Below are 23,224 nucleotides of genomic sequence, written 5' to 3' on the forward strand. Positions count from 1 at the left end.
AACTTACAAAGTCTTATATATTTTTATTATTAATTTGATTTATCACTGCTTATGATAAGACACTCATGGCCCCAACCAACTTTATTCTTATGAATTATTGGGCTGGTACCAATATTTTGTCCAAATTAATTACCCTAGGTAATTACCTATACCATCACAGTTTTCCAGTATCCCTTGGCTTCTTACTATGAGACAAATTATCATGATCTATTCATTACAATGAACCAACTCATTTTTGTTAACTAGACTTATTGTGCCGATCATTACTCAATGTATACATATATTGAACCATTATGTTATACACCTGGAACTAATATAATGTTAAATGTCAGTTATATCTCAATTTTAAAAAATATGTCTTTTTAATGTCTTATAAAAATAAATCATATGTTGGAGAATTCAGACATTTTTAGAGGAGGAAATATGAATTCTCTCATAGCTTACCATCTTACTTCTCTAAGTAGCCTGGCGTTAGCATTAGCTACTGTTATTTCTAGACTGCCTGTTAGATTCTCTGAAGAGCTTCATTATCTTTGGATATGGTGGAAAATTACTGGTGGAACTGCTTTATAATAAAATTTTTAGCGTCTGTAAGCAAATCATTATTTTCACAGTTCAGACTGCTGATTTTATCATATTGTAATTAAGTATAATATGATACTTGGTATCAAATTCTTTTGAGCTTTCATTTTTATATGATTAATACATGGGAAGAATTAGTTAATCACGAATATTTCCATTAGCATGAGCAATACAAAACAAATGAACAAATATAACAAACAGAAACAGACTTACAAATACAGAGAACTAGTGTTTATCAGTGGCGAGAGGGGTGGAGGAAAGGGTAAAACAGATGAAGTGAATTAGAGGTATGAACTACTAGACAGAAAATGAATGTTACAAGGATGTAAGACACAGCACAGGGAATATAGCCATATTTTATAATAATTTTATATGAAGTAAAATTTATACAAATATTGAATCACTATGTTGCATACCCAAAACTAATATAATATTGTCAGTAAACTATACTTCAATTAAAAAAAAAAGAAACCCAAAAGCAAACAAACAAAAAAATAAAGAATAAACTTGCTTGCTATTTGAACATGCATTATCAATCTAGTCACATGCCACAAAGATACCAAAATTCTAATTACCAATTAGACATGCATGATATAATCAGAGGTAATTTTTTTTTTCCTTTTCTTTCTGGCTTCTCAGTCTAAAGTTACCACCATAACAGCTTATCTTCACAAGTTTTCCTTTTACTCTTCTAATATTTTCTTCTTGTTCTTGGATACATCATAGTATATTATCAACATGTCCAAACATTCATAATTTTAAGTATGAAAAATTAGACTCTCAAAATTTAATTTAATTAACTGGAATTGGTATTAAAATCCTGGAATTTATCAGGAAACATATATCCAAAAATATTGTTCAAAAGTAGGTAAGCAACTTTGTCATATACCAGCAGAAATCTTCCTAATAAATGTAAATTTTAGTATTAAGAAAGAAAATATGTGTATCTTAATGTTTCAAACTATAAGAAACTATCGCCAAAATGTTTTACTTACTTTACTTTTAGAATTACTATGTTCAGTTGTTTCTCTTACAGTCTTATTATCATCAAATTTTCTTTTAAATAATTCATTTGCTACTATCACTGTCATAAAACATCAAAAATATTATAATGCTCTTGGATTTCAGTGGCTCAGAAAAATTCTTGCTAAATAAATGAATTATTATATTTTAAGTGGTGTGGATTGGTTTTATCTATTTGACAAGGAACATTCAAATCATTATTTTAAATTTCTTTTCTCTCAGGTTTGAAGGTTATTTACAAAGAGCCAAACTGCTTTACATTGATTGAATTTATCTACTTTATGGTAGTAATTTATGGAATAATTAAAAGTGTCTTTCTACAAGATCATTACCAACAACACTTGCCTCTGATCAATTCAGCCAATTAAAAGGAACTAAAGATTTCTGGTAATACACTTTAGTGAGTAAAATTTAACAACTCATATAAGCATTCTTCTCACATTGTGATATTATTTAAAATTTTTTCACTTTACTTTTTTCAGTTTCTAATTCAATTGTGTAGCATGCATTTTCCTGCATGTATAAATTAATACCTATACCAGAAGCTCCTATGAGAATTTCAAAATTTCACACACCTTATTAATGTATATACTTGGTGAACAAAGAGTTGGAAATTAGCATTAATATTGATATAACTACTTAGAAAATTAGACTATATGCTCCCCTGTATGATTAAATATTGGGTAAAATTAGAAAATTATGATAGAGAAATAAAAATTCTATGAAATCTTAACATTTCAGTATAAAAAATAATATTGAGATAAATGCAGTAGAAACTTGGTATGTAGATTTCTATCTTCATATACATGGAAAATTATGAAATATATACAAACATGAACACATAGAGTGGCCTTTACATAGTCTTAACCATTTGTTGTATCAACTAGTGTATCATGAAAAAAATTTCTAGAGGATAGATAGATAGATAAATACCTGTATCTATATCTGTATCTATAGCCCCTTATTAGTAGTTGACATTATGGATGCTTCTAGTAATTGACTCTTCTCAAGTTTCTCCCAGGTAAAGTTTGAGATAAATTCACCATGTGAGTAGTAAATAGAAGCAGCAAGTCCTATTGAAGGAGAATGGAGCACGTTGATGGGTTAGTTTATTGAATATACTAAAAGGAAAAACTGAACCATCCCCAGGTCAATCCTTGGAATTAAGCAGAAAAAACAAGATTTTTATGTTGCTCAAATTTTAAACAAGCAAACAAACATCTCATCATTTCTAGGTAAGTAGATTTCCAGAAAAACTCATACGCACACTGGTGGGTCCAGAGCACCAAGACTATGGCTAAAGAGCCCCCATGAGGCACTCAAGGGCCTCACTTAGCCTAGAGTAAGTGGTTACAGAGTCTAATCCTTTCATGCCCCACCTGAGGAGTAGGGAGGAGGCACTACCTTGCAGCATGAGGCAGGGGTGATGAACACAGAATGTGTAAGGAATGAGCTCTCTATGTTGGCATCTTGTAGGCACCCAGAGTATAGACCACAGAAACCATGGGAAAAGAAATAACCTTAGACAAAAAAAAGGAGGCTGGCTCTCTCCAACACAGGAGTTGAAAGATTGGTAGCCCATTTCAACAGTTCTTATATAATCCAAATACTGGTGAGCAAGTTTCAGAGACAAGATATTTTATTATTATCAATATTGTAGGACTCCAGAAATTGACACAACATTGTAAACTGACTATACTTCAATAAAATATATATATATATAAATATGTTGTAGGAGAGGCATAATCAACTTTGATTATATTTGAAAAAAAATACTATAATAATGCTTGCCTTCCATGTGTTAGAGCATAATCTGCTATAATATATTTGGAGGAAATCTGGAATTTATCATATTCACAGTGAAAAAAAGAATAATCTATAGTTGCCAGGAGCTGGGGAGGGGAGAAGGGAGAGATAGACAGCTGGAGCATGGGAGGTTTTTAGGGCAATGAAGATTCTTCATGATGTGGTAATGTCAAGCGTTTGGCAAAACCCAAAGAAAGTGAACTCTTAAAATACTGACTTTAGTTTATAACAGTGTCACAATGTATATTCCCCAATTTCAACACATGTACCACACCAATGAGCACAAATTTACTGATGAACATTTCTGCAGGAAGAAATGAAGATCACTGTATAGAGAAATTGCAAACTTAACTGTAAAATAATATTTCTAAAATACAGTAAATAACTATTAACTCTTTAGGGCAAAAAAAACACTATATTGTGGATATTTAACACATATAGGAAAATGAATGACCACTAAAATACAAAGGACACAACAGCAATAAGTGATAATTTACTTATAATAATGGCTAATTAGTATAATTTTAAGTTACTTTGAAAAGTTAAAGATTAAAAAGCTGAATATAGAAAGTAACCAGCAATAAAACAAAGCAAATACATTAAAAATGGACAGAATTAACAGGATATATAGACAAATATACATGAACCAAGATTATATTTTAAATACAATTTTCTCATAATTAAAAAAAGACAAAAAATAGTAATAACATAGAAGCTTTATTTTTATTGAGGTAAAATTGGTATACTATATTATATAAGTTTTAGGTATGTAACATTATAACCTGATACACAAGAATGATCACCAAAAATCTAATTATCATCTGTCACCATACCGTTGATATCCTATCCACCAAACCTCTTTCTCTCTCGTAATCATCAATCTGTTCTAGATACAGAAGTTTTAAAGTATGTTATTATCCAACTTACCTAACAAGAATTTGTAGAATACTATATCTAGCTGCTGTAAGATACACAGCCTTTGGAGGCTATAAAACAAGTCTTAATAAATCACAAAAAATCATATGTTCTGTGACCATACATAAATAAATGTTCTTTAAAAAGAGTAATGAGATAATCTTAAGTGTTTGAGGATTAGAAGTATGTGTCTAAATTAACACTTGTTAAAAAAATGCAATGGGAACTAAAAGCATGTTATTAACAGGATAGAAATGGAAATTTCCCTTGTCAAAACTTGTATGATTAAGGCAAAACAGTCTTTGGTTATGATTTATCATTTAAATATGAAAGTTTTATAAATCAACAAGCTAAGCCTCCATCTCAAGATTCTAAAAATGGAAAAGGAAATTCAACCCAAAGGAAGAAGAAGGATAAAAATTATAATCGTGAGAGTAAAGACCAAAGGTACAAAGTCGAGAAAAATAACAAAGCCATAAGTTTTAGTCTTTGAAAAGTTTAATAAAATAGCAGCAGAATAATATCCCCTCCCAAGAAGCATATGTGCTATTTCCCAGAACTATGAGTGTTATCTTATGCGGCAAAGACGTTGCAGATACAATTAGGTGAGGCTCTCCATCTAAGACAGAGTATCCTGAAGTACCCTGGGGAACCCAGTGTAATTACACAGGTCTTTATTTTGAAATAGTAGAAAGGAAAGTAAAAATGTCAGCATCAGAAAAGGAAACTCAACAACGGAAGCAAAGTCAGAAAGGTTTCATTTCAGGCTTTACACATGGAGGGGGCCATTAGCCAAGGACTGTGAGAGCCTGTGGAAGCTGAGAAAGGGAGGACAACGGATTACTTTCCAGAATGTGCAGAATGAATGTGGCCCTGCAAACCTTTTAACTTTAGCCAGTGAGACCCATTTTGAACTGTGACCTCCAGAACTGTAAAATAATAAGTGTGTGGTGCTTTAAGTCACTAAGGGTGTGTTGACTTGTTACAGCAGCAATGGGAAACTAAGAGAAACACTTAGCTATAAAAAATTTAAAGAGAACACAAATTAACATTAACTGAAAGGAAAATAGTTGTGCCAGTACATACACTTTCGACTTGAAGCAGAATAAGAGAACAGTGTATTTCTTTCTTGATTTTCAATATTGTATTTAGCAGAGACAAACTGTATTTATTAGCATAAGGACATAAGGGCAACAATAAAAAATAACAATGACAAGGATTGAAAAGAAAAGAAAAAAAAATGCACTATTTAATCAACTGTGAATGGATAAAACATCCTCCTTCTTAAATTTGCTTATCATTAACTTTTGAGTATTTTTTTAAAAAAACAGTGGGATATTTACATCCTAATATTAATAACATGAATTAGGACAATAAATAACTCCATTAAAACTAATCTGTTGCACCCAAATTTTCTAACAATTAATATAAATTAACTTTATTATAAATTATAATTTAAATTAAATTAAATTAAATCAAATCAAATCCATCTTTATTTTGTAGCGTGATTACAGAAAATCAGCTTTCATAAGTAATAATGCATGAGTATCTCTTGGTGCAAAGGGTCTTGAAATAAATGATTTTCCATCTTGATGTCAGTTTTGTTTAATGATCTTATGGGCAAAATTTAGTCAAATTTTTAATTTGAAAAATCTATTTGAAACAAAGAAAACCATAGTTGGGCAACAATTTCTGTACTTTGAAAATTCGCAACTACCATCATAGCAATGACAAAAAAATGTACTTAGACTCGTGTAATTATGTTTTTTTTATTGCTCTCCATTTTAGTTTTCAAGGACAAATTTTCTGTTAAATTTTATGTATCTTTACCCAGGTCAACCCATAAAAAAATTAGTCATATGTATATTTAATTTACAAAATGATTGAAGCAACAGTCACTTCACTATTTTGTATTGCTTATTTTTATTCCACTGATTTTATGTTAAGAGTTAGTTTATAGTCCTTATATTTAGATTAAAGTGATCACCAATGACTTGCTACATGTGAGCTCAATTTTCCTAAATATTATGTGAATTTTTGACCATTCTGAATATGAAGGTGGCCTCAATAAAAAATCAATAAAAATATATTTATGATTTAAGTGAAATTCGTTAAGACTGAATACTTAATGAGAACTCATGAGGTGCTTTAACTTACTTAGGAAATGAAATTGCTGCCTTTACTTAATATAACTTAAGTAACATACAGTTTTGCTTTTGAATATTAGGTTTCTTTCATCTGGTCCAGCACTATTTTGCAAAGCTCCTTTCTTTATAAGTGAGAAACGTGATTTGAAATGATCAAGATCCTTTTGTCACATTTATTATTTGCTCAAATTTTATATCATTATGTATCATTATTGAGTAAAATGAATTACTCTTGAAGGAGGGGTATGAGTCTAACTGTAAAAATGTTCATGAAGTGTAAGGGTGAGGAAGGTATTCAGGTCACAGAAAATTTAGCATGTGCTGAAAAACTGAGGAGGCATTTAAAATCCCTTACATTTGGAAATCTTCAAAGCCAAAATATGATTCTTAAATTACAGAAAATGCTTTGTGTTTATTTTGTGTTGCCTAATTACTTAATAGTGTTTCTTGGTTTTTTTTTCTTTCATAAAAATGCATGATGCTGCTATTGTGGAAATTAATTGACTTAGACCATATGAAGTAGTGAAATAATACTAGTACCGATTAATACTAATACTAAAAGAAGGAGAAGAGAGGCGAGGAAGGAGAAATTCAATTGCAATAATTTTCACTTTTAAAGTATTTTATGTCCCAAGCTCTCTGCTACGTGTTGTATGTCAATTACCTTATTAAATCATCTTACCAGAATTGCGGGTAAGTATGACACTAGATGAAATTCTTTTGCCAGAAAAAACAATAGAAAATCCCAATTCAATAAGGAAAACGTATTACCTCATACAGCAAAGATTCGAGAGGTCAGGCACACCCCAGGGGCTTAATTCAGTGGCTGCATGATGTCATCAAGAAGCCAGCTTTTTTCTCTATTTTCTGACCTGCCCTCCTCAGCACCTTTGTTCTCAGGCTTTCTCCCTTGATGAGAGCAAAATGGTTATGAGAGTGTGTGTGTGAACTTGAGAACTTGTAGTGGAAAAGGTGGGTAACTCTTCTGCCAGTATTATTTTTTAATGAGGAAAATGTCCCCAGAATCTTTCTAGCAGACTTCTCCAAATAAGATGAATATGAATATAGATATAACCATAAATAAAATATACTTTTTGTCTTTCGGGCAGGATCATAGTCTCATCACCTTTCCTACATCTATCACTGGCAGAGACAATGAGATTTTAAATGATTAGGATAGAGTAAGCAGGATTTAATAGTGAGTCCAATGAGAGAGAATTAAAAATATGAGCAAAGTTGGTAATCTAATAGGGAGATTGAAAGTGAGGTAGGCAGCCACTTATGTCTGCTACAGACACTTTCTTTACTGTATAATCAAACAAGGGGCGCAAAGAGTGGTGAGATCAGCATGATAGAGACAAGAAATTTCAGAACATGAACTCAATGACAAGCTGTAGGGTTGAAGAGATTTAGTACCTGGTTCCAGTAAGACAATGCACCGTGATGTACTAGAGGGGAAAAAAGAAAATGAAATTTCCCTGGACTTAAGAAGGCAATGTCTGTGTCAGAATATGTATCATTAAGTTATTTTCTGGACCAGGTGTTTAATTCAGAGATCTAGCTAATCCTTTGCATGTCTTTTTTTTTTTAATTCATTTGAGGTGAGAGATTCTAAAGCATATTTGAATGTTGATGTAATGATCTTAATACAAAGGAAAAGATGAGTGAAACAGAGAAAATCAAGAAACGTCAGGAGCAATTTGTTTCCTAAGTCACTAATGAAGGACAAGGAGAATATTTACTGAGAGACTGATCTTTCACAGGAGGAAATCCTGTATCATGTTTGAGAAGAATGAAAAAAAATGTATATGCCCAGGAAAGTGTGGAGAATTATGCCTAGAGAATGACGCAGCCAGTGTCTTAGTTCACAGCCTCATTATTATCCTCAGATTTAATCTGTCATTATTATCCTCAGTTTTAATCTGTCATTATTGTATTCACCCCTTTATCCACCACATGTTTCTCCTCATATACTATTAATTTTCAAGTTCCTTATAAAATTTAAAATACTATTCGGGAAAAATATGTGACTAGAAGTCACTCTATGCTTATACAAACTTTAGACCACATGTGCATCACAATGAAAATGTTAACTAAAACAAATATTTAGTGTTTGAATGATATTCAAATTTGACTCTATTAAACTATGTGAAAAGAGCACACTTTTCTATCAAAAAAATGTAAAGATTTATATTAAGAAGTCAGAGTGCCAGGTACTCTAATCAGGCACTCATCTAAATAGAAATGAGCAGGACTAGTACTTAGGATTTAGATGTTGAGCTGAACCAAACTTATTATAAAACAAAAGGTGAACCTATCACAACTAAGGTAAGTAACTATCTTATAAAATAAGTTCATATATAACATAGTAAAAAGATGTATTGAATCCAAGGATGACAGATTTGTTGCTGTCCTTGAATATACATTTAAATATTTTTTAAATCTGCTTGAAATTAAAAATTATAATACTTTTAATATATTTGTAGCCATGTTTCTTTATAAAATGTCAAGTGACTAACATTTTTGTAATATCATTAATTATATATATATATATACTTTTTTTTTCACTCTATTTCTTTGATGTGAGTTGGAGACTTCAGACACGGATATTCATCCCCTCAATGCTTAGTCTCATGTACCAATAGACCTACTTTAATCAATCTTTCAGGAATCATAAACATACAGGTGTATGCACGTGTAATCAGTTTTCAAAAACAACACTTTCTAAATACAGGCATAAAGGAAATATTTACAGGGAATTTTCATTTATAAAGAAAAACTCAAATTGCAACTGTAAATGAACTACTGAGAAAATCACTTTGGAATACTTGATCAAGTATTTAGAGGTCACTGTAACAATAATCAGATCTTTCTCAAATGCAGTAGTATATATGTGCCATCGTCCAGGGCCAGTGGGAGATTGCCTGCTGAAGTAAGAGGCTTTGGAAAAAGCATATGGGATGCTTTAAATGCCCAACTTGGACGTGAAATATAAGACAGATGCACATATTTTGTTTGAGAGAACTTGGCCTCAAGGCCACACTGAACACCACCAACATCAACATGACTGGCAAATGCAGTCTAGCTACATTTTAAAAAATGAGAAGAGGTTTGGTGGTTTAATGGTTTCTACCATAACCTCCGAACAAATTAGCAGGAACTCGGCTGAAAAGACAGGCCAGTGGAAGCAATCCTGATTGTAAATTCTTGGCAGGGAAATATCTGGTAAATTAGATTTATTTTCTAGTATCTGACTCTATTTGATACAGTGCAACATACCACTATGAAAAAGAAAGCTGTGACAGAAAACAAAACAAAACAAAACAAAACAACAAAAACAGAACGGAAACAAAAAAAACAAAAGCAATGTACCTGTTTGTCATGTGAAGGTGGTTAAAACCCCGGGGAGTTCAAAACTCTGAGGGGCACCTCTGGATGGATGCTGCCTTTGTTTGCCGGAGGCTCCAAATTGCAAAATTATCAGTTGCAATTTTCCTCAACAGCTGGAAGATTTGAGCATCATAAATTGGAGCACATAGTTCTAATAAACCTTAATTGGGGGCAAAAAAAGTCTAACACGCTCTACAGAACGGTGTTTTCTATTTTGATGATTCTTCCAACGAGTCACATTCCTAGAAAGATGCTCTAGGTGCACAGGGATGCTTGTGCTTATTGTCCAAGGTTAGAATGCATGTACATTTAAACCCAGTCACTAACCTGAAGGCCTGCTGCTGTGCCTGGGTAGCTGGTACTGTAAAGTCTCTAAAATGTAATCACATAGGAATGTTCTAGACAAACCTACAAACCCTGGAGATATTTCTGGATCTCAGATAAAGATGTCCCCTTGCTTCCTGGTGAGTGCCCCTTCTGCTGTCTTTGGAGCCTTTTAATGTGAGTGGACTTCATTCTGGACAATCTAATTCCATCAGAGAGATCTTAATAATGCTTCTCCTCCAAAGAGAAGACATTAGGGTCATAATCTGTGATGCATCCTGTCCCTCACAAGCAGTATCTTCAACATCATGCAACACTGCCTGTTCTCGGTGTTGCAACCACATCATAAAAGAGGGGTCTCTGAAATAGTTGCCTTTGTCAGGCTACAAGTCTGTTGTACCATTTCCAAGGGAAAAAGAGCCCTAATTCCTTTAAGCCAGCATCACTGAAAAGGTATCAGGCCATGAGAATGTCTGAAAGATCATTCAAAAGGCAGTTTGCATTTTCCCCTATACACAAAAATACTAGTGAATTCTCTACCAATTGAAATGTATTTTTTCTGTCTTCCAAATATTCCACTATACTTGAATTAACCAAGCTCCCTGACTCTTACCCTCCACTGGGAGCCCAGGGTATAATACTCTGTGCTTTCCCTATTGTAATAACTGTTTGGACATCTTTATTTCTATCTCTTTTCCATAGTCTACTAGCTTTAAGAGGAAGTAGGCAGGGTACCTTGTATTTACCACAATGATTTCCATGTGTAGTGCAGTGCCTGACATCATATGGATACTCAATAAATATATCTTGGTTAAATGAATGTACCAAAATTTTCCCATCTGTGACTTTAGCCCATTAGTTAAAAGTTTAGGGTTTTGTCACTCCATATTTACTGCCTCTTCTCCAAAGTGCGTGAGGTAGAAATTACCCTTTTCTGAACAATGTTAAATGTTTACATCACAAGGAAAATAAATAATAAAAATGGTAGACTGAATTTTTCTTCAAGAAACACTTCTCAATATGTGAAACAATAGGATAGAAACTTGGTTTGGTGACCTCACCTGAATCTCCCTCAGATCATCTCCAAAAATGGACTATGAATTGTATCTCATCACGTTTACTATTCATTTTAGCTCTGAGTCAATGGTCAAAAGTTGTTGACATTTAACAGAGAGCACAGAAGCAAAGATTGCAATCTTTTAAATAAGTTTTAAAATTATCAGACAAAGCATTTTTCTTGCAAATTGCTGGCAGGAAAACTAAGTAACGCTTTTTTTAAAAAAATTTAATCATTGTTGCCATCAATAAATGAAAAACTCCATAAGTTAATCGGAAAGTAAATTAAGAATCAGCAAGTAAAAAATATAAAATAAAAATGTTCATTTCACACAAAACCTCTGTATCATGATTGGTAACACTGCTTTACAGCAATCATGATTTCAGACAGTTGGTCAGATCTTTGATTACTGGAAGAATGATTGGTGTTTGCATGTAGCTTTCTTGGTTATCACCTCTTAATCTCCTTTCTATACAAAAAAAGGCAGAAGGATAGTAAGAAGAAAAAGAAGGAGGAGCAGAAAAAACAGAAGAGGAAAAGGAGAAAATAAAGAAAAAATACTACATGATGGAAGAGTTAATTTTCTATGTCAATTTGGGTAAGCCATAGTAACCAGATATTTGGTCAAATATTATTCTAGATGGTTCTGTGATAGTATTTTTTAAAGATGAGATCATCATTTAAATCAGTGAACTTTGAGTAAAGCAGAACACCTTCTATAATATGGGTGGCCCACATTCAGTCAGTTACAGGCCTTGCTAGAAAAGGGGATTCTGCCAGCAGGCTTCAGAATCACACTGTATTTCTCTCCTCAAGTTACCATCACGTAAGTAAAAAGCCATGGGTCTCTTTGTGGAAGAACAGAAGAAATCATTGTAATACGCACTGACTGCATCATTGCACAAACCCTTCCTCCTAGCCATCTGTTTCTGCACCAGTAAATGGGGTATGGATCTGAAAATTGACACGGTTCCAGAAACTGAGTAGACGGTCAAGACTAGAATGATAGTACGACTCTCATCCTCCTGCTCCTCTATCCTTGCTCTTTTCTTATGATAGACGTGAAACAGTACCCGAGCTGGTTGCCTGTCCCTGTCCCTGTACCTGTTGCCTGGAGGAACATTATACTCAATAAACTATCTTTTTTTTTTAATTCTTATTTTTTTATTGAAGTATAGTTGATTTACAATGTTGGTTTCGAGTGCACAGCAGAGTGATTCAATTATACACATATATTATATATATAAATAAATATTTTTTCCAGATTCTTTCCCCACTGCAGCTCATTACAAGAAGTTGAATATAGTTTCCTGTGTTATACAAAAGGTCCTTGTTGTTTATCTATTTTATATATATTAATGTGTATCTGTTAATTCCAAACTCCTGGTCTATCCTTCCCTCCTCTTTCCCCTTGGTAACCACAGTTTGTTTTCTATGTTCATGAGTCTATTTCTGGTTTATAAATAAAATTTGTATTTTTTTTTTAGATTCCATACATAAGCAACATCATATGATATTTGTCTTTCTCTGACTTATGCCATTTGCAGCGACATGGATGGACCTAGAGATTATCAGTTAACTATCTTTACCACTGTTTTTAGGCCATGTGCGCCTTAGCTGCTTTTCTGACATCGGTGGTCACGCCTGTTATTTTGAGATTCATAGATATTAACAATTCCAGGTTTGTTACTGCCTTTCCTGTCATTAACCCAGTCTTACAGAACAGAGCTACACTTAAGTTTTGGTGGTGCCTCTCACCGATGCATTTCTGATGTTCTGATGGCCTTGGTTAATGGTGTGTGCTCTGGCTCCTTCTGTGAAACATTCTTCTCTGACAAGTTTCCTGGAGTCACATAAATTATTCTCTCCAACTTCTCTCTTACTGCAGCATCTTTACTCTTTCATGGAAACTAAGCTACATCTGTTGCTCAACATGGAACATTGCTTTCTTCTTTCTTCTAGAGAGTTGATACATCCTTATTTTTCTGGAGCCCTTGCCTGAGGGTTAAATCCCCATGTGCTGAGAAGAATTCTTGCTTGTCCCATCTTACAATCTGGCCTAATAAGCACCTAGTACCAAAATGCAATCCCTGGGTTACTTCCTTGACCCCTGCCAGTACTTGTCAGCAAATACGCTCTTCCTCATCAGATTCAACACATTCCAGTTGGGTTATGTGGCAATTTAATGCTAGTTACCAGCCTGTGACCCAAGGGAGAAGAAATGAAGCTCATGAGGGAAGATGGTCATCTGTTGCCCTTGTGAGACAGGCTACTGCAGTGTTTTCTAGCATGGATAAAGTGCTAGCTTTCACTAGGGGAGGGTTGGTGAGTCACCTCTGTGAACCCTGAGGTTCACAGAGACAACATTTTCAGGAGCACCTATATAGATAATCCATCTAGATGTCTTCAATCCCTATATCCTGGTCCCAGATTTTACCAATAATGGTCCTAGTTTCTTATCATCTCTCTCCCCAGCATCAATACACCCCATCAAAAACCAGTCAACTCCTCATTTCTTTAATGCATTATTCTCCCTCATACCTCAAAAGCCTGAACCATTGTAAGTGCAATGGCCATCCACTTCAGTGGACTTAAACATTTTCTCCAGTCACCACAGGGGAAATCATGAGCTGTTGGGACTCCATCTTGTGCTAGGGACCATCCATATCCCATTCACCACACATGGTATCTCTTTTGTTTACCAGGCAGTAAGAAAGCCAGTCCCCAAGCACCATCTACTATGTTTTTCCTGAGCCATTGTCTGCTACCTCAGTCAACTAAGGTCTTCTAAAGGAAATTAGATATGACTGATTTTGAGAAGATACTTGCAAAAGATAAAAGTGAAGAAGCAGTGATAGACAAGGAGAGGATTCAGGCTTTCATGAAGGGATGAATCCCTTAAAATAAGCCAGAGAAATAAGGGGTGTTGAGCAGGAAGTGTCTCAGATTGTATTTTAGATTATGGGAAATCCCCAACCAGTAGTAGTGCCTTGGCTCTGTTGTATCTATACCATCTTCAGTCATTGGTTGGTGGGCAGCCAGAAAGCATGTCTTCATGTCCTTGACATGAAAATGGGGACCCTTCTAGAAGTGTGGACCCTCAGCAAGAGATCTAAGTGTTTTCTTGACCACCATATTGTTGAAACACTAATTGATACCCTTCAGAAGTATTTAAACATATAATTGTGAGGCTTTTATATATATATAATCCTTTCCATAAAATTGTGAGCAAGATCTAGATTGAATAAATAGAATGACAATAGTAAAATCATCAGCAATGTCACCAAAAGTTTTGGAGTTCGAAACTTGGTTGCTTATAAATTGTTTTTAATTCTAGGCTTTTCTGCTGAACTTAATGAAATTGTTAAAAATCAATCTTTGCTATGAAGAATGATTTGTATTTCATAAATGTTACATACAATATAAGCACTCTTGTTATAAATTAATTTATAATTGTGTGACCACTGACCTGAATTTAATAATTAATCTGATCACTACATTTCTACACAGATACAATGTATAGCTGTTTGATATATGATGTTAGCAAAGTGGTACTAACAACACCATATGGTTATTGTCTCTGGATTTTATTCAAATCTGCAAAATATTGAAACAGTTTATTGTCAGCTATATTAGCTATTTCTCTGTTATTTTTATAAATTCTTGCATAATGAAAGCTGATAACTCTACTGATTTCCCATGACAGAATCTTGAAAGAAAAAGGACACAAAACATAAGCTACAAATTTCAATATTTGGGGATGACAGTTGTCAGGTCTCTCTATGGAGAAAGCTATGGAACTCTAACATTCCTAAAATTTGGAGATAAAACGAAGTTAAATAAAGTTTCTTTTATTTCACTTTTATATGCCAGTCATCTTATGTTAACTAGAAGAATTTACTCCTATAAGATCTACATTCTGTATGTGTTCAAAACATACACATATCAACATAATCTAGGTAAAAGAATTCAGATAATTATAGCAGGTCATAACAAAAGACTTTTTTGTGAAGAATGCCATGGAGGTTGGATGAAATACATATCTTTTCAATTAAATAGAGTTTATAAAAGAAAGTACAGTATTGTTCAACTATAGGGTTGCATTTTTTTCTTTTTTTTCAGTTTTATTGAGGTAAAGTTGACAATGAGTACAAAAGTTGTAAGATAAAAATGAAACCTCCTAGAAGAAAATATAAGCAAAACATTATCTGACATACATCTCAAAATGTTCTCCTAGGGCAGTCTATCCAAGCAATAGAAATACAAGCAAGAATAAACTTATGGGACCTAGTTAAACTTGCAAGCTTCTGCACAGTAAAGGAAACCGTAAGTAAAACAAAACAACAACCTACAGAATGTGAGAAAATTTTTGCAAACGATGAAACCAACAAAGGCTTGATCTCCAGAATATATAAGCAGCTCATATGACTTAATAAGAAAAAAACAAACAACCCAATCCAAAAATGGGCAGAAGACCTAAACAAGCAATTCTCCAAAGAATAAACACAAACAATCAATAGGCACATGAAAAAAATGCTCTACATCACTAATTATCAGAGAAATGCAAATCAAAACTACAATGAGGTATCACCTCACACCAGCCAGAATGGCCATCATTCAAAAGTCCACAAATGACAAATGCTGGAGAGACTGTGGAGAAAAGGGAACCTTCCTACACTGCTGGTGGTAATGCAGTTTGGTGCAGCCACTGTGGAAAACAGTATGGAGATTCCTCAAAAGACTAGGAATAGACTTACTATATGACCCAGGAATCCCGCTCCTGGGCATATATCCAGAAGGAACCCTACTTCAGGATGACACCTGTACCCCAATGTTCATAGCAGCACTATTTACAATAGCCAAGACATGGAAGGAAACTAAATGTCCATCAACAGATGACTGGATAAAGAAGATATGGTGTATTTATACAATGGAATACTATTCAGCCATAAAAACCAACAACGTAACACCATTTGTAGCAACATGCATATTCCTGGAGAATGTCATTCTAAGTGAAGTAAGCCAGAAAGAGAAAGAAAAATACCATATGAGATTGCTCATATGTGGAATTAAAAAAAAACAATAAAGAACATAAATACTAAACAGAAACAGACTCATAGACATAGAATACAAAATTACAGTTGCCAAGGGGACAGGGGGTGGGAAGGGACAGACTGGGATTTCAAAATTTGTAGATACTGACAGGCATATACAGAATAGATAAACAAGATTATAATGTATAGCACAGGGAAATATATACAAGATTTTGTGGTAGCTCACAGTGAAAAAAAAATGTGACAATGAATATATGTACGTTCATGTATAACTGAAAAATTGTGCTCTACACTGGAATTTGACACAACATTGTAAAATGACTATAACTCAATAAAAAAATGTAACAACACAAAAAAAGAAAAAAAGTGTTTTGGGGATCTAATGTACAGCATGGTAATTATAATGAAAGAAAAGATCTTAAGTATTCTCACCGCAAACAAACAAAAAGTTACTACACCTATTCTTTTAAAAGTAGTACAAACTTAGATCTATTCTTTGTTTTTGTGTGTTTTCTCTCATTACAGTCAGTATTTATTTTACCCAATTGTTTGTTCCTCCCTTTCGTGAAGTAGGATTATACCCTTATCAATTGCAATCTGAGGGCAAGTTCTTTGAGGGAGGGGCTTGAGCATGTTACTTTCTTTGACCAATGAGCTTTGAGTAGGCATGACATGTGACAATTCTGAGTGAAAGTTTTAAGCCATTGCGTATTTTGTCAGTTTCCATGCTCTTTCTCTCTACCAAAAGAACGATATGTGTCAAATAAGGTTGTAGTTTAACTTCCATCCCAGAATGTTAAGACATATAGAAGAGAGCTGCATCAGGGAACTCACAATCCTGGCATACAGTGAGAATAATATATGGATGTTTCTTGTAAGATGTGGGATTTGGGGGAATTGTTTGTTATTGTAGCAAAATTCACTAATATACACTCTTCAGCTTTTCATAATTTTTTCTAGGAATTATACCTATTTTTCTAATTTTTTGGACCTGTGAGGTTGAGATATTATGAGACAACTACTTTGTTGTATCTGCTGCCAAAATTGCATATTTTAATAACAACACTTCAAATATTTAAAAATGAAAAACAATGACATATAGTTACATCATATGTCAATAGGTCACTTGCCGAATGCACCGGATCTCAATTAGTAATATGTGAGAGTGATAATAATCATGATGCTACGGATGCCAGAGGTTAACTAAAACCAACTTACTGCCATCAGGACTATGAGTAATCTAGTTCCAAACTCCCATCCTGAGGGTTTGGCTTTAAGAACACTCCCAGAATCAACCATCTTGGCCTATGTCTTCCATCAAGCACGTACCATGATAAAAGTGGATATACTACTGTTCTATTAGGAACTGTAATTCCAGGGACTGGAGTGAAGGGAAAAAAGCAAGTGTGGCAAGAGAGGTGGGAGAGCTAATTCCTGGCGCATTACTGAGCTTTCTAGAGTTTGGTTCAGTTCTGTAAAACCATCTTACAGTAGATTTTACGAACAATTGCATCCCCGGTCTGTCAGGGGAAGAAAAAGTGAAGAATTAATTTCCTTGTGTCCAATTCTCATTTATCAAGAGTTCACCCTCTGGTTAATAACTCACTTGTAGTTTTGGTTGTGTAGGTATGGGTGGATCATATGTTAGCTCACATCTCAAATCTATAGAGAAGCACTGGTGAGAAAGCCAAATGGTGGGGGTTGTGGACATAAAGCAGAAGCATTTTGTATTCCACCAGTTGAAGCAAATGAGAGCCCATGCTGAAAATGCACAAGTGAGACCTCAAGAATTTAAACTGCAGTGTAATAAAGGACTGACACAGTTACACACTAAACATTCTACATCACACCTTTGTTACATCAGTCACCTAAATTATTTTCTCAGTTGATCATAGATATTGAATTTCTTATATAATTCTAGGTGATATTTTATGCAAAAGTGATTTTGTAATGCACTGTCTGCTTTATATATGTTTATATGTTCGAATATGTATATATATGTACATATGTAGCTATGTGTGTAGTGTATGTACGTACTTTGTGTGTGTGTATACACATACATTTGGTGGAATTATATTTTATTATTTATAGTCAACCTCATGTTTTATAAATAAAAATATAAATTTTATCAACAGGCTTACTTTTTTTACAATAAGAGCAAAAAAATGACAAAAGTATTAAAGTCCATAATGATACTAGTATTTTCCAGCATTCTAAGATGATTGTGCATATATATTCATATTTTGTTTTCATTCTTGATATGTCACTCATGTCCATACCATACTAATGTATTTAGCTCATGAGTCATAATATACACTTCAATTTCATGAATAGTTGTTTTCATTTATAATTGAATTGAATTCAGGCAACAGTTTACATTTCTTATCTAGGTGACACCACACTCTGTATATTTCAAATAGCCAGACGTCTACTGAAAGAAAGGCATATCTGGAATGATACACATTCAGTAAAAAAATTTGGAATGTCACATAATTGTAAAATGCAAAACTTACTAAATAAATATTTATAACGGAGCACAAACTGTTTTAACAAAAGTTGTAACTTAGCTGAGACCGTTTGCCAATAATTAATGTTCATAGTTCTTCCTCAATAAGAGATCATATATATACTATACATGCTTATTTCCGATATTTTCCAAAAAGAAGGATATGCTCCTGAAATTATTGTTTTTTTCTACTTGGATACCCATCATGAAAATACCTCTCATTGTCTTCTTAAACATATTTAAAGAGATTTTTCTCTGCTCTTCCCACCATTTTTCTCTATCATTTGTTAATGTTTTAACTTACTAATATATCTGGACTAACAAAAAAATAGAAAAATATCAGACATAAATCACCAGGATTTGTTTCTAAAATGTGCATCTCTTACTTGACATTTAAGATAAATGTCTTCTAGCTTTTGAATATTTTATAGAAGCTGTTACTCAAAGGTCTAATTCTGAACCTAAATATATGACTTTGAGTCAAAACTGAGATGATCATTTTCCTTTTAAACTATGATTCAATCTGGGAATATTTATCTGAAATTTGAAAAATTACATGACTTTGAATAGTATTATCTTAATTCTGTAGAAATAAATATTTCAATAAAATTATTAAAAATAATGTTAGAAATTAGATTGTGTGAAAAAGATAATGTAGGCCTTCAGTGTATTTATACCAAATATTTAGCTGGTTTTCTTTTTTATTCAGTTTCCTTATATTATGGGAAAACATCAAAAATCTATATTGAGACATAGTAAAATAAGTAACAGTTTCCCTTGAATAATATTTAAAAAGAATCACTGGATGTCAGACAGTAAGGTAGTTATGCTCTCTCATTTTTATCACTTCATCTTCATAGCAATAATCCAAAATAGTTAATACTATCCATTTAAAATTTTTTTTGAGAATAAGTTACCAAATATCTCATTGCCAGAAAATGGCAAAATGACAATTCAACACTACTTCCTGGTGTCACATTATTTTTTTCACTAAGTTATACTGACTATCCCTTAACTACTTTAAAATCCTTAAACACTACTTTAAATTACTTAAATTCTTGAAGGAAATTTACACTTTTCAGTTTTCCTTTGTATCTTCACAAGCTCTTCACTACTTCATTCAACAAATGTATCTTGAAGTCTATGAAAGTTTTGATATTTAAACATTTTTGACCTACAAAAATGACAATTTAATATGATTACCTTAATATTTGTTGAGTATTTCCTCTGCGGAGGGAATACAGCACTCCATTATTTTTCTTCTGTGTACAAATACTTCAAAGCTTAGTGGATTGAAACAACACTTTTCTCACATTTTCTGAGAGTCAAGGGTCCTTGTGTGGCTCAGCCGGGTCCTCTAGTTTAGAGCCTCACACAGGCTATAGGCAAACATCAGCCAGGTCAGTCATCTCTTCTGAAGACTTCCCTGGGGAAGGATCCAACTCTAGGCTCATTCATGTGATTCAGGATTGAGTCCCTTAAGGGTTGTTGGACAAAAGCGCTCAGTTCCTTGTTGGTGATTGACCAGAGCCCATCCTCAGTTCTTGTCATATGAGCCTTTCCAGTTTGCTTTATTAAAGCAAGCACCCAGGAAGAACCAGAGACAGAGACAAAGACAGAGACAAAGAAACAGAGAGAGAGAGGGAGTGATGTGGAAGTCAACCACCTTTTGTAACCTAATCTCAGAAGTAACATCCTATAACTTATATTCTATTCATCAGGAGCAAGCCACTAGGTCAAGTTTACTCTTAACGATAAGGGATCATAGAGTGTGTGAAGACAAAGAGGTGGGTATCAATGAGAGCCATCTTAGAAGTCTGCCTACGATGAGCACTGAATTAGACAAAGTGTCTGGACTCATGGAGCTTACATGTTACTGCTGCAAGAGAGACCTCAAAGAAATATATATACACACATGCACACCCACACAAGCATACAAGCACAGCAACATACCGAGAGACCATAAAGGCAATTTAAAAATGTGGATGAAAAGTAAAATGTTATTAGACATAGGATGTTAAGAAAAATGGAAGGAAGCACACCAGGCAGATTTCTAGGAGAATATTCCAGCAGAGAGAAAAGCGAGTGTCAAGTGCCTGAGATAAATGCAAGTTTGGCGTTTGAGGAAAACAAAGAAGCCCTCGTGGCTGGGCAGGATGAGTGACGGGAAAATGGAAGGAAAGAGCTGGCTGTTTATGTAGGGCTTTTAGTCTGTGGAATAACCTTGGATGATCCCTGAGTGAGCTATGAACCATTTAGTGTTTGCTGTGGAGGAATGACACAACCTAGCCTGCAACTTCTAAGGACCATTCTGAATTCTGTGTGAAAGAGAAAGGGTAAAATTGGTCAAACACGGAAGACTGTATAGGAAACTGTCTTGGATAATCCAGACAAATTATTATAATGATTTGGGTCAAATTACTAGCTGTGGGCATAGTGGCAGGTGGGGAGACTCTGGATGAATTTAAATGTAGATCCAGAAGCCTTATCTGGTAGATTTTCTATTAAGAATGAGAGGGAAAGAGGTCAGGGATGACTTCAAATATTTTCCCTTTTACATGAGTTGTATTTAAAACCATAGAACCAAATGAGATCAGCTGAAGAGGAAGTAAAGACAAGGAAGAGAAGATGTATGAGAACTGAAACTGAGATGGTCTTGAGAAAGGAAGGGGGCAGGGCACAGCCATTCAAGAAATAGCCCAACAATTAACACCAGAATGGCGAAAGATTCAACCCCCAGTAGGCCTTGAGGCTCAAGATGATGGGAGATTTGACTTCCTTGAGCTTCATTACATACTCACTGTAACATTTTAGCATGGTGAATAACATGCCCACAGGCACCACAACAGCCCCAAGGCTAACCACAAAAGGTCAAAGAGTGGGAAATGGCCAATTTCTTGGGAATCCCAGCCCCTTCACCAGGCTAGCTAGACTGGTCCTTCCACTTATTAGCATATGAAGCTATGAAGCCCGTAAAAACTGGCAACACTGCCCCTCACGGCCGCCCAATCTCGCTTTTCGGAGACAGCCTGCACTCTGTCTGGGGAGTGTGTCCCTACTTTTACTCTAATCTGAGCACCCAACCCCCACATCTTGTGGCTTTTTTCTTGCCTTTTGATGTATCTCTCTAAATAAATCTTTACTCAACTGTGGTTCACTCTTGAATTCTTTCCTGCACTAAGCCAAGGACCCACACTTGGTGGGGCATGTCCCAGGGGCTCAACCGAAGCCTGGGACATGGCCCTTCTCACGCCCCATCCGTTTTTACTGCATCAATCTTCAATATGTAGAGTTTGAAAAGATGAAAGTGATTCAGTGATGGATTACGTGCAGTAATGAATTGTCGAGGAAACAATGAAGTGTTATGGCAAGTGAAGAAACTCAATGGTCCAGAGAGAGGAGAACTAAAATTTCATCATTGTATCTGGCAAAATGAAACCCACTAGTGACTTTGACAAGAACTTGATCTGAAGAGGTGAGGGTGAAAAAGGAGGGATGACTTGCTAAGGAGTGAGCCATACAGAGAATTAGAGAAGAAATGGAGACAATGTGTGCAAACTTTTCAGCTGCTGTAAAAGGTTGCATAGAAACGGTGCAGTAAGGACAGGGAATCAAGACAGCAACTTTGTTATTCAGGGTTTAGGATTTTGTGGCAGGAAGGAGACAAACTACACAATAATTTTAAGACTAAGTAGATTTAACACAAATAATTAGATATTAAAACAATAATATAACTTTCTAGTAGAAGCTGTGTCCCTCTAAGTCATCAGTTCTTGCCAGAGAGTGCTCCGTCCCCAGTTTGAGCTCTCTCTGGGCTCCAGTAACATTTTGTATTCACCTTGCGTCCCCAACCCAAGTGACGGTAACTCCTGCTGGATGCATCAGTAAACCCTTTTGAGCTCCCTTATTCATGCCCCTACGTCTCTTAGTAATCCATTTACTGTTGTTCATTTGAAATATTTGGGGTGAATTTTCTTCGCAGACAGTTCCCTAATGGATGCAGGGAATCACCAATCCTCCACCGGAACCACTGACTTCCAAGTCTGGCCTTTGACGATTAGGAAGCAAACACCACTCTTCAGTCACCACTTGACAGTAATGAAGCTAGTCTCCAGACTAAGCTGATGACACGGAGCACATTCTACTGTCAAATGCTTTCAAAGTTTTCTGACTGCTTGCCTGACAGCAAGAGCTAGAAGAGCAACAAGACACACTCCTATCCCACTGCTGCTTCCAAACTTGGTGTGATGCAGAAAGTTGGCAGAACCTACCCGACATCCAAAACCCTCGTCACAAGTGGCTCTGGGAAATCAACTGTTTAGCACTTCAGACTTTTTAGCTTTGGGATTTACACTACAAGGAGGTAAGGATTGATTCTGAGAGCTACCTCAATTATTTACCACATGCATTGCAATATTTT

General features: G+C 34.6%; 2 long non-coding RNA genes across 2 annotated transcripts in view; one reads left to right on the plus strand and one right to left on the minus strand.

Annotated features, from left to right (window-relative positions):
- Positions 1–1,843: 1,843 nt before the first annotated feature.
- Positions 1,844–7,159, plus strand: LOC140689979 (uncharacterized). The gene is made up of 3 exons (XR_012065132.1): positions 1,844–1,992; positions 2,617–2,840; positions 6,983–7,159. It is a non-coding gene; the product is annotated as an uncharacterized lncRNA (long non-coding RNA).
- Positions 2,545–23,224, minus strand: part of LOC140689977 (uncharacterized) — a 231,174-nt gene continuing 210,494 nt past the window's right edge. The window contains exon 3 of the long non-coding RNA XR_012065129.1: positions 2,545–2,678. This is a non-coding gene — a long non-coding RNA (uncharacterized lncRNA). The remainder of the gene's footprint in view (positions 2,679–23,224) is intronic.

The sequence above is a fragment of the Vicugna pacos genome, chromosome 3 (assembly GCF_048564905.1).
Source record: "Vicugna pacos chromosome 3, VicPac4, whole genome shotgun sequence".
NCBI lineage: Eukaryota > Metazoa > Chordata > Mammalia > Artiodactyla > Camelidae > Vicugna > Vicugna pacos.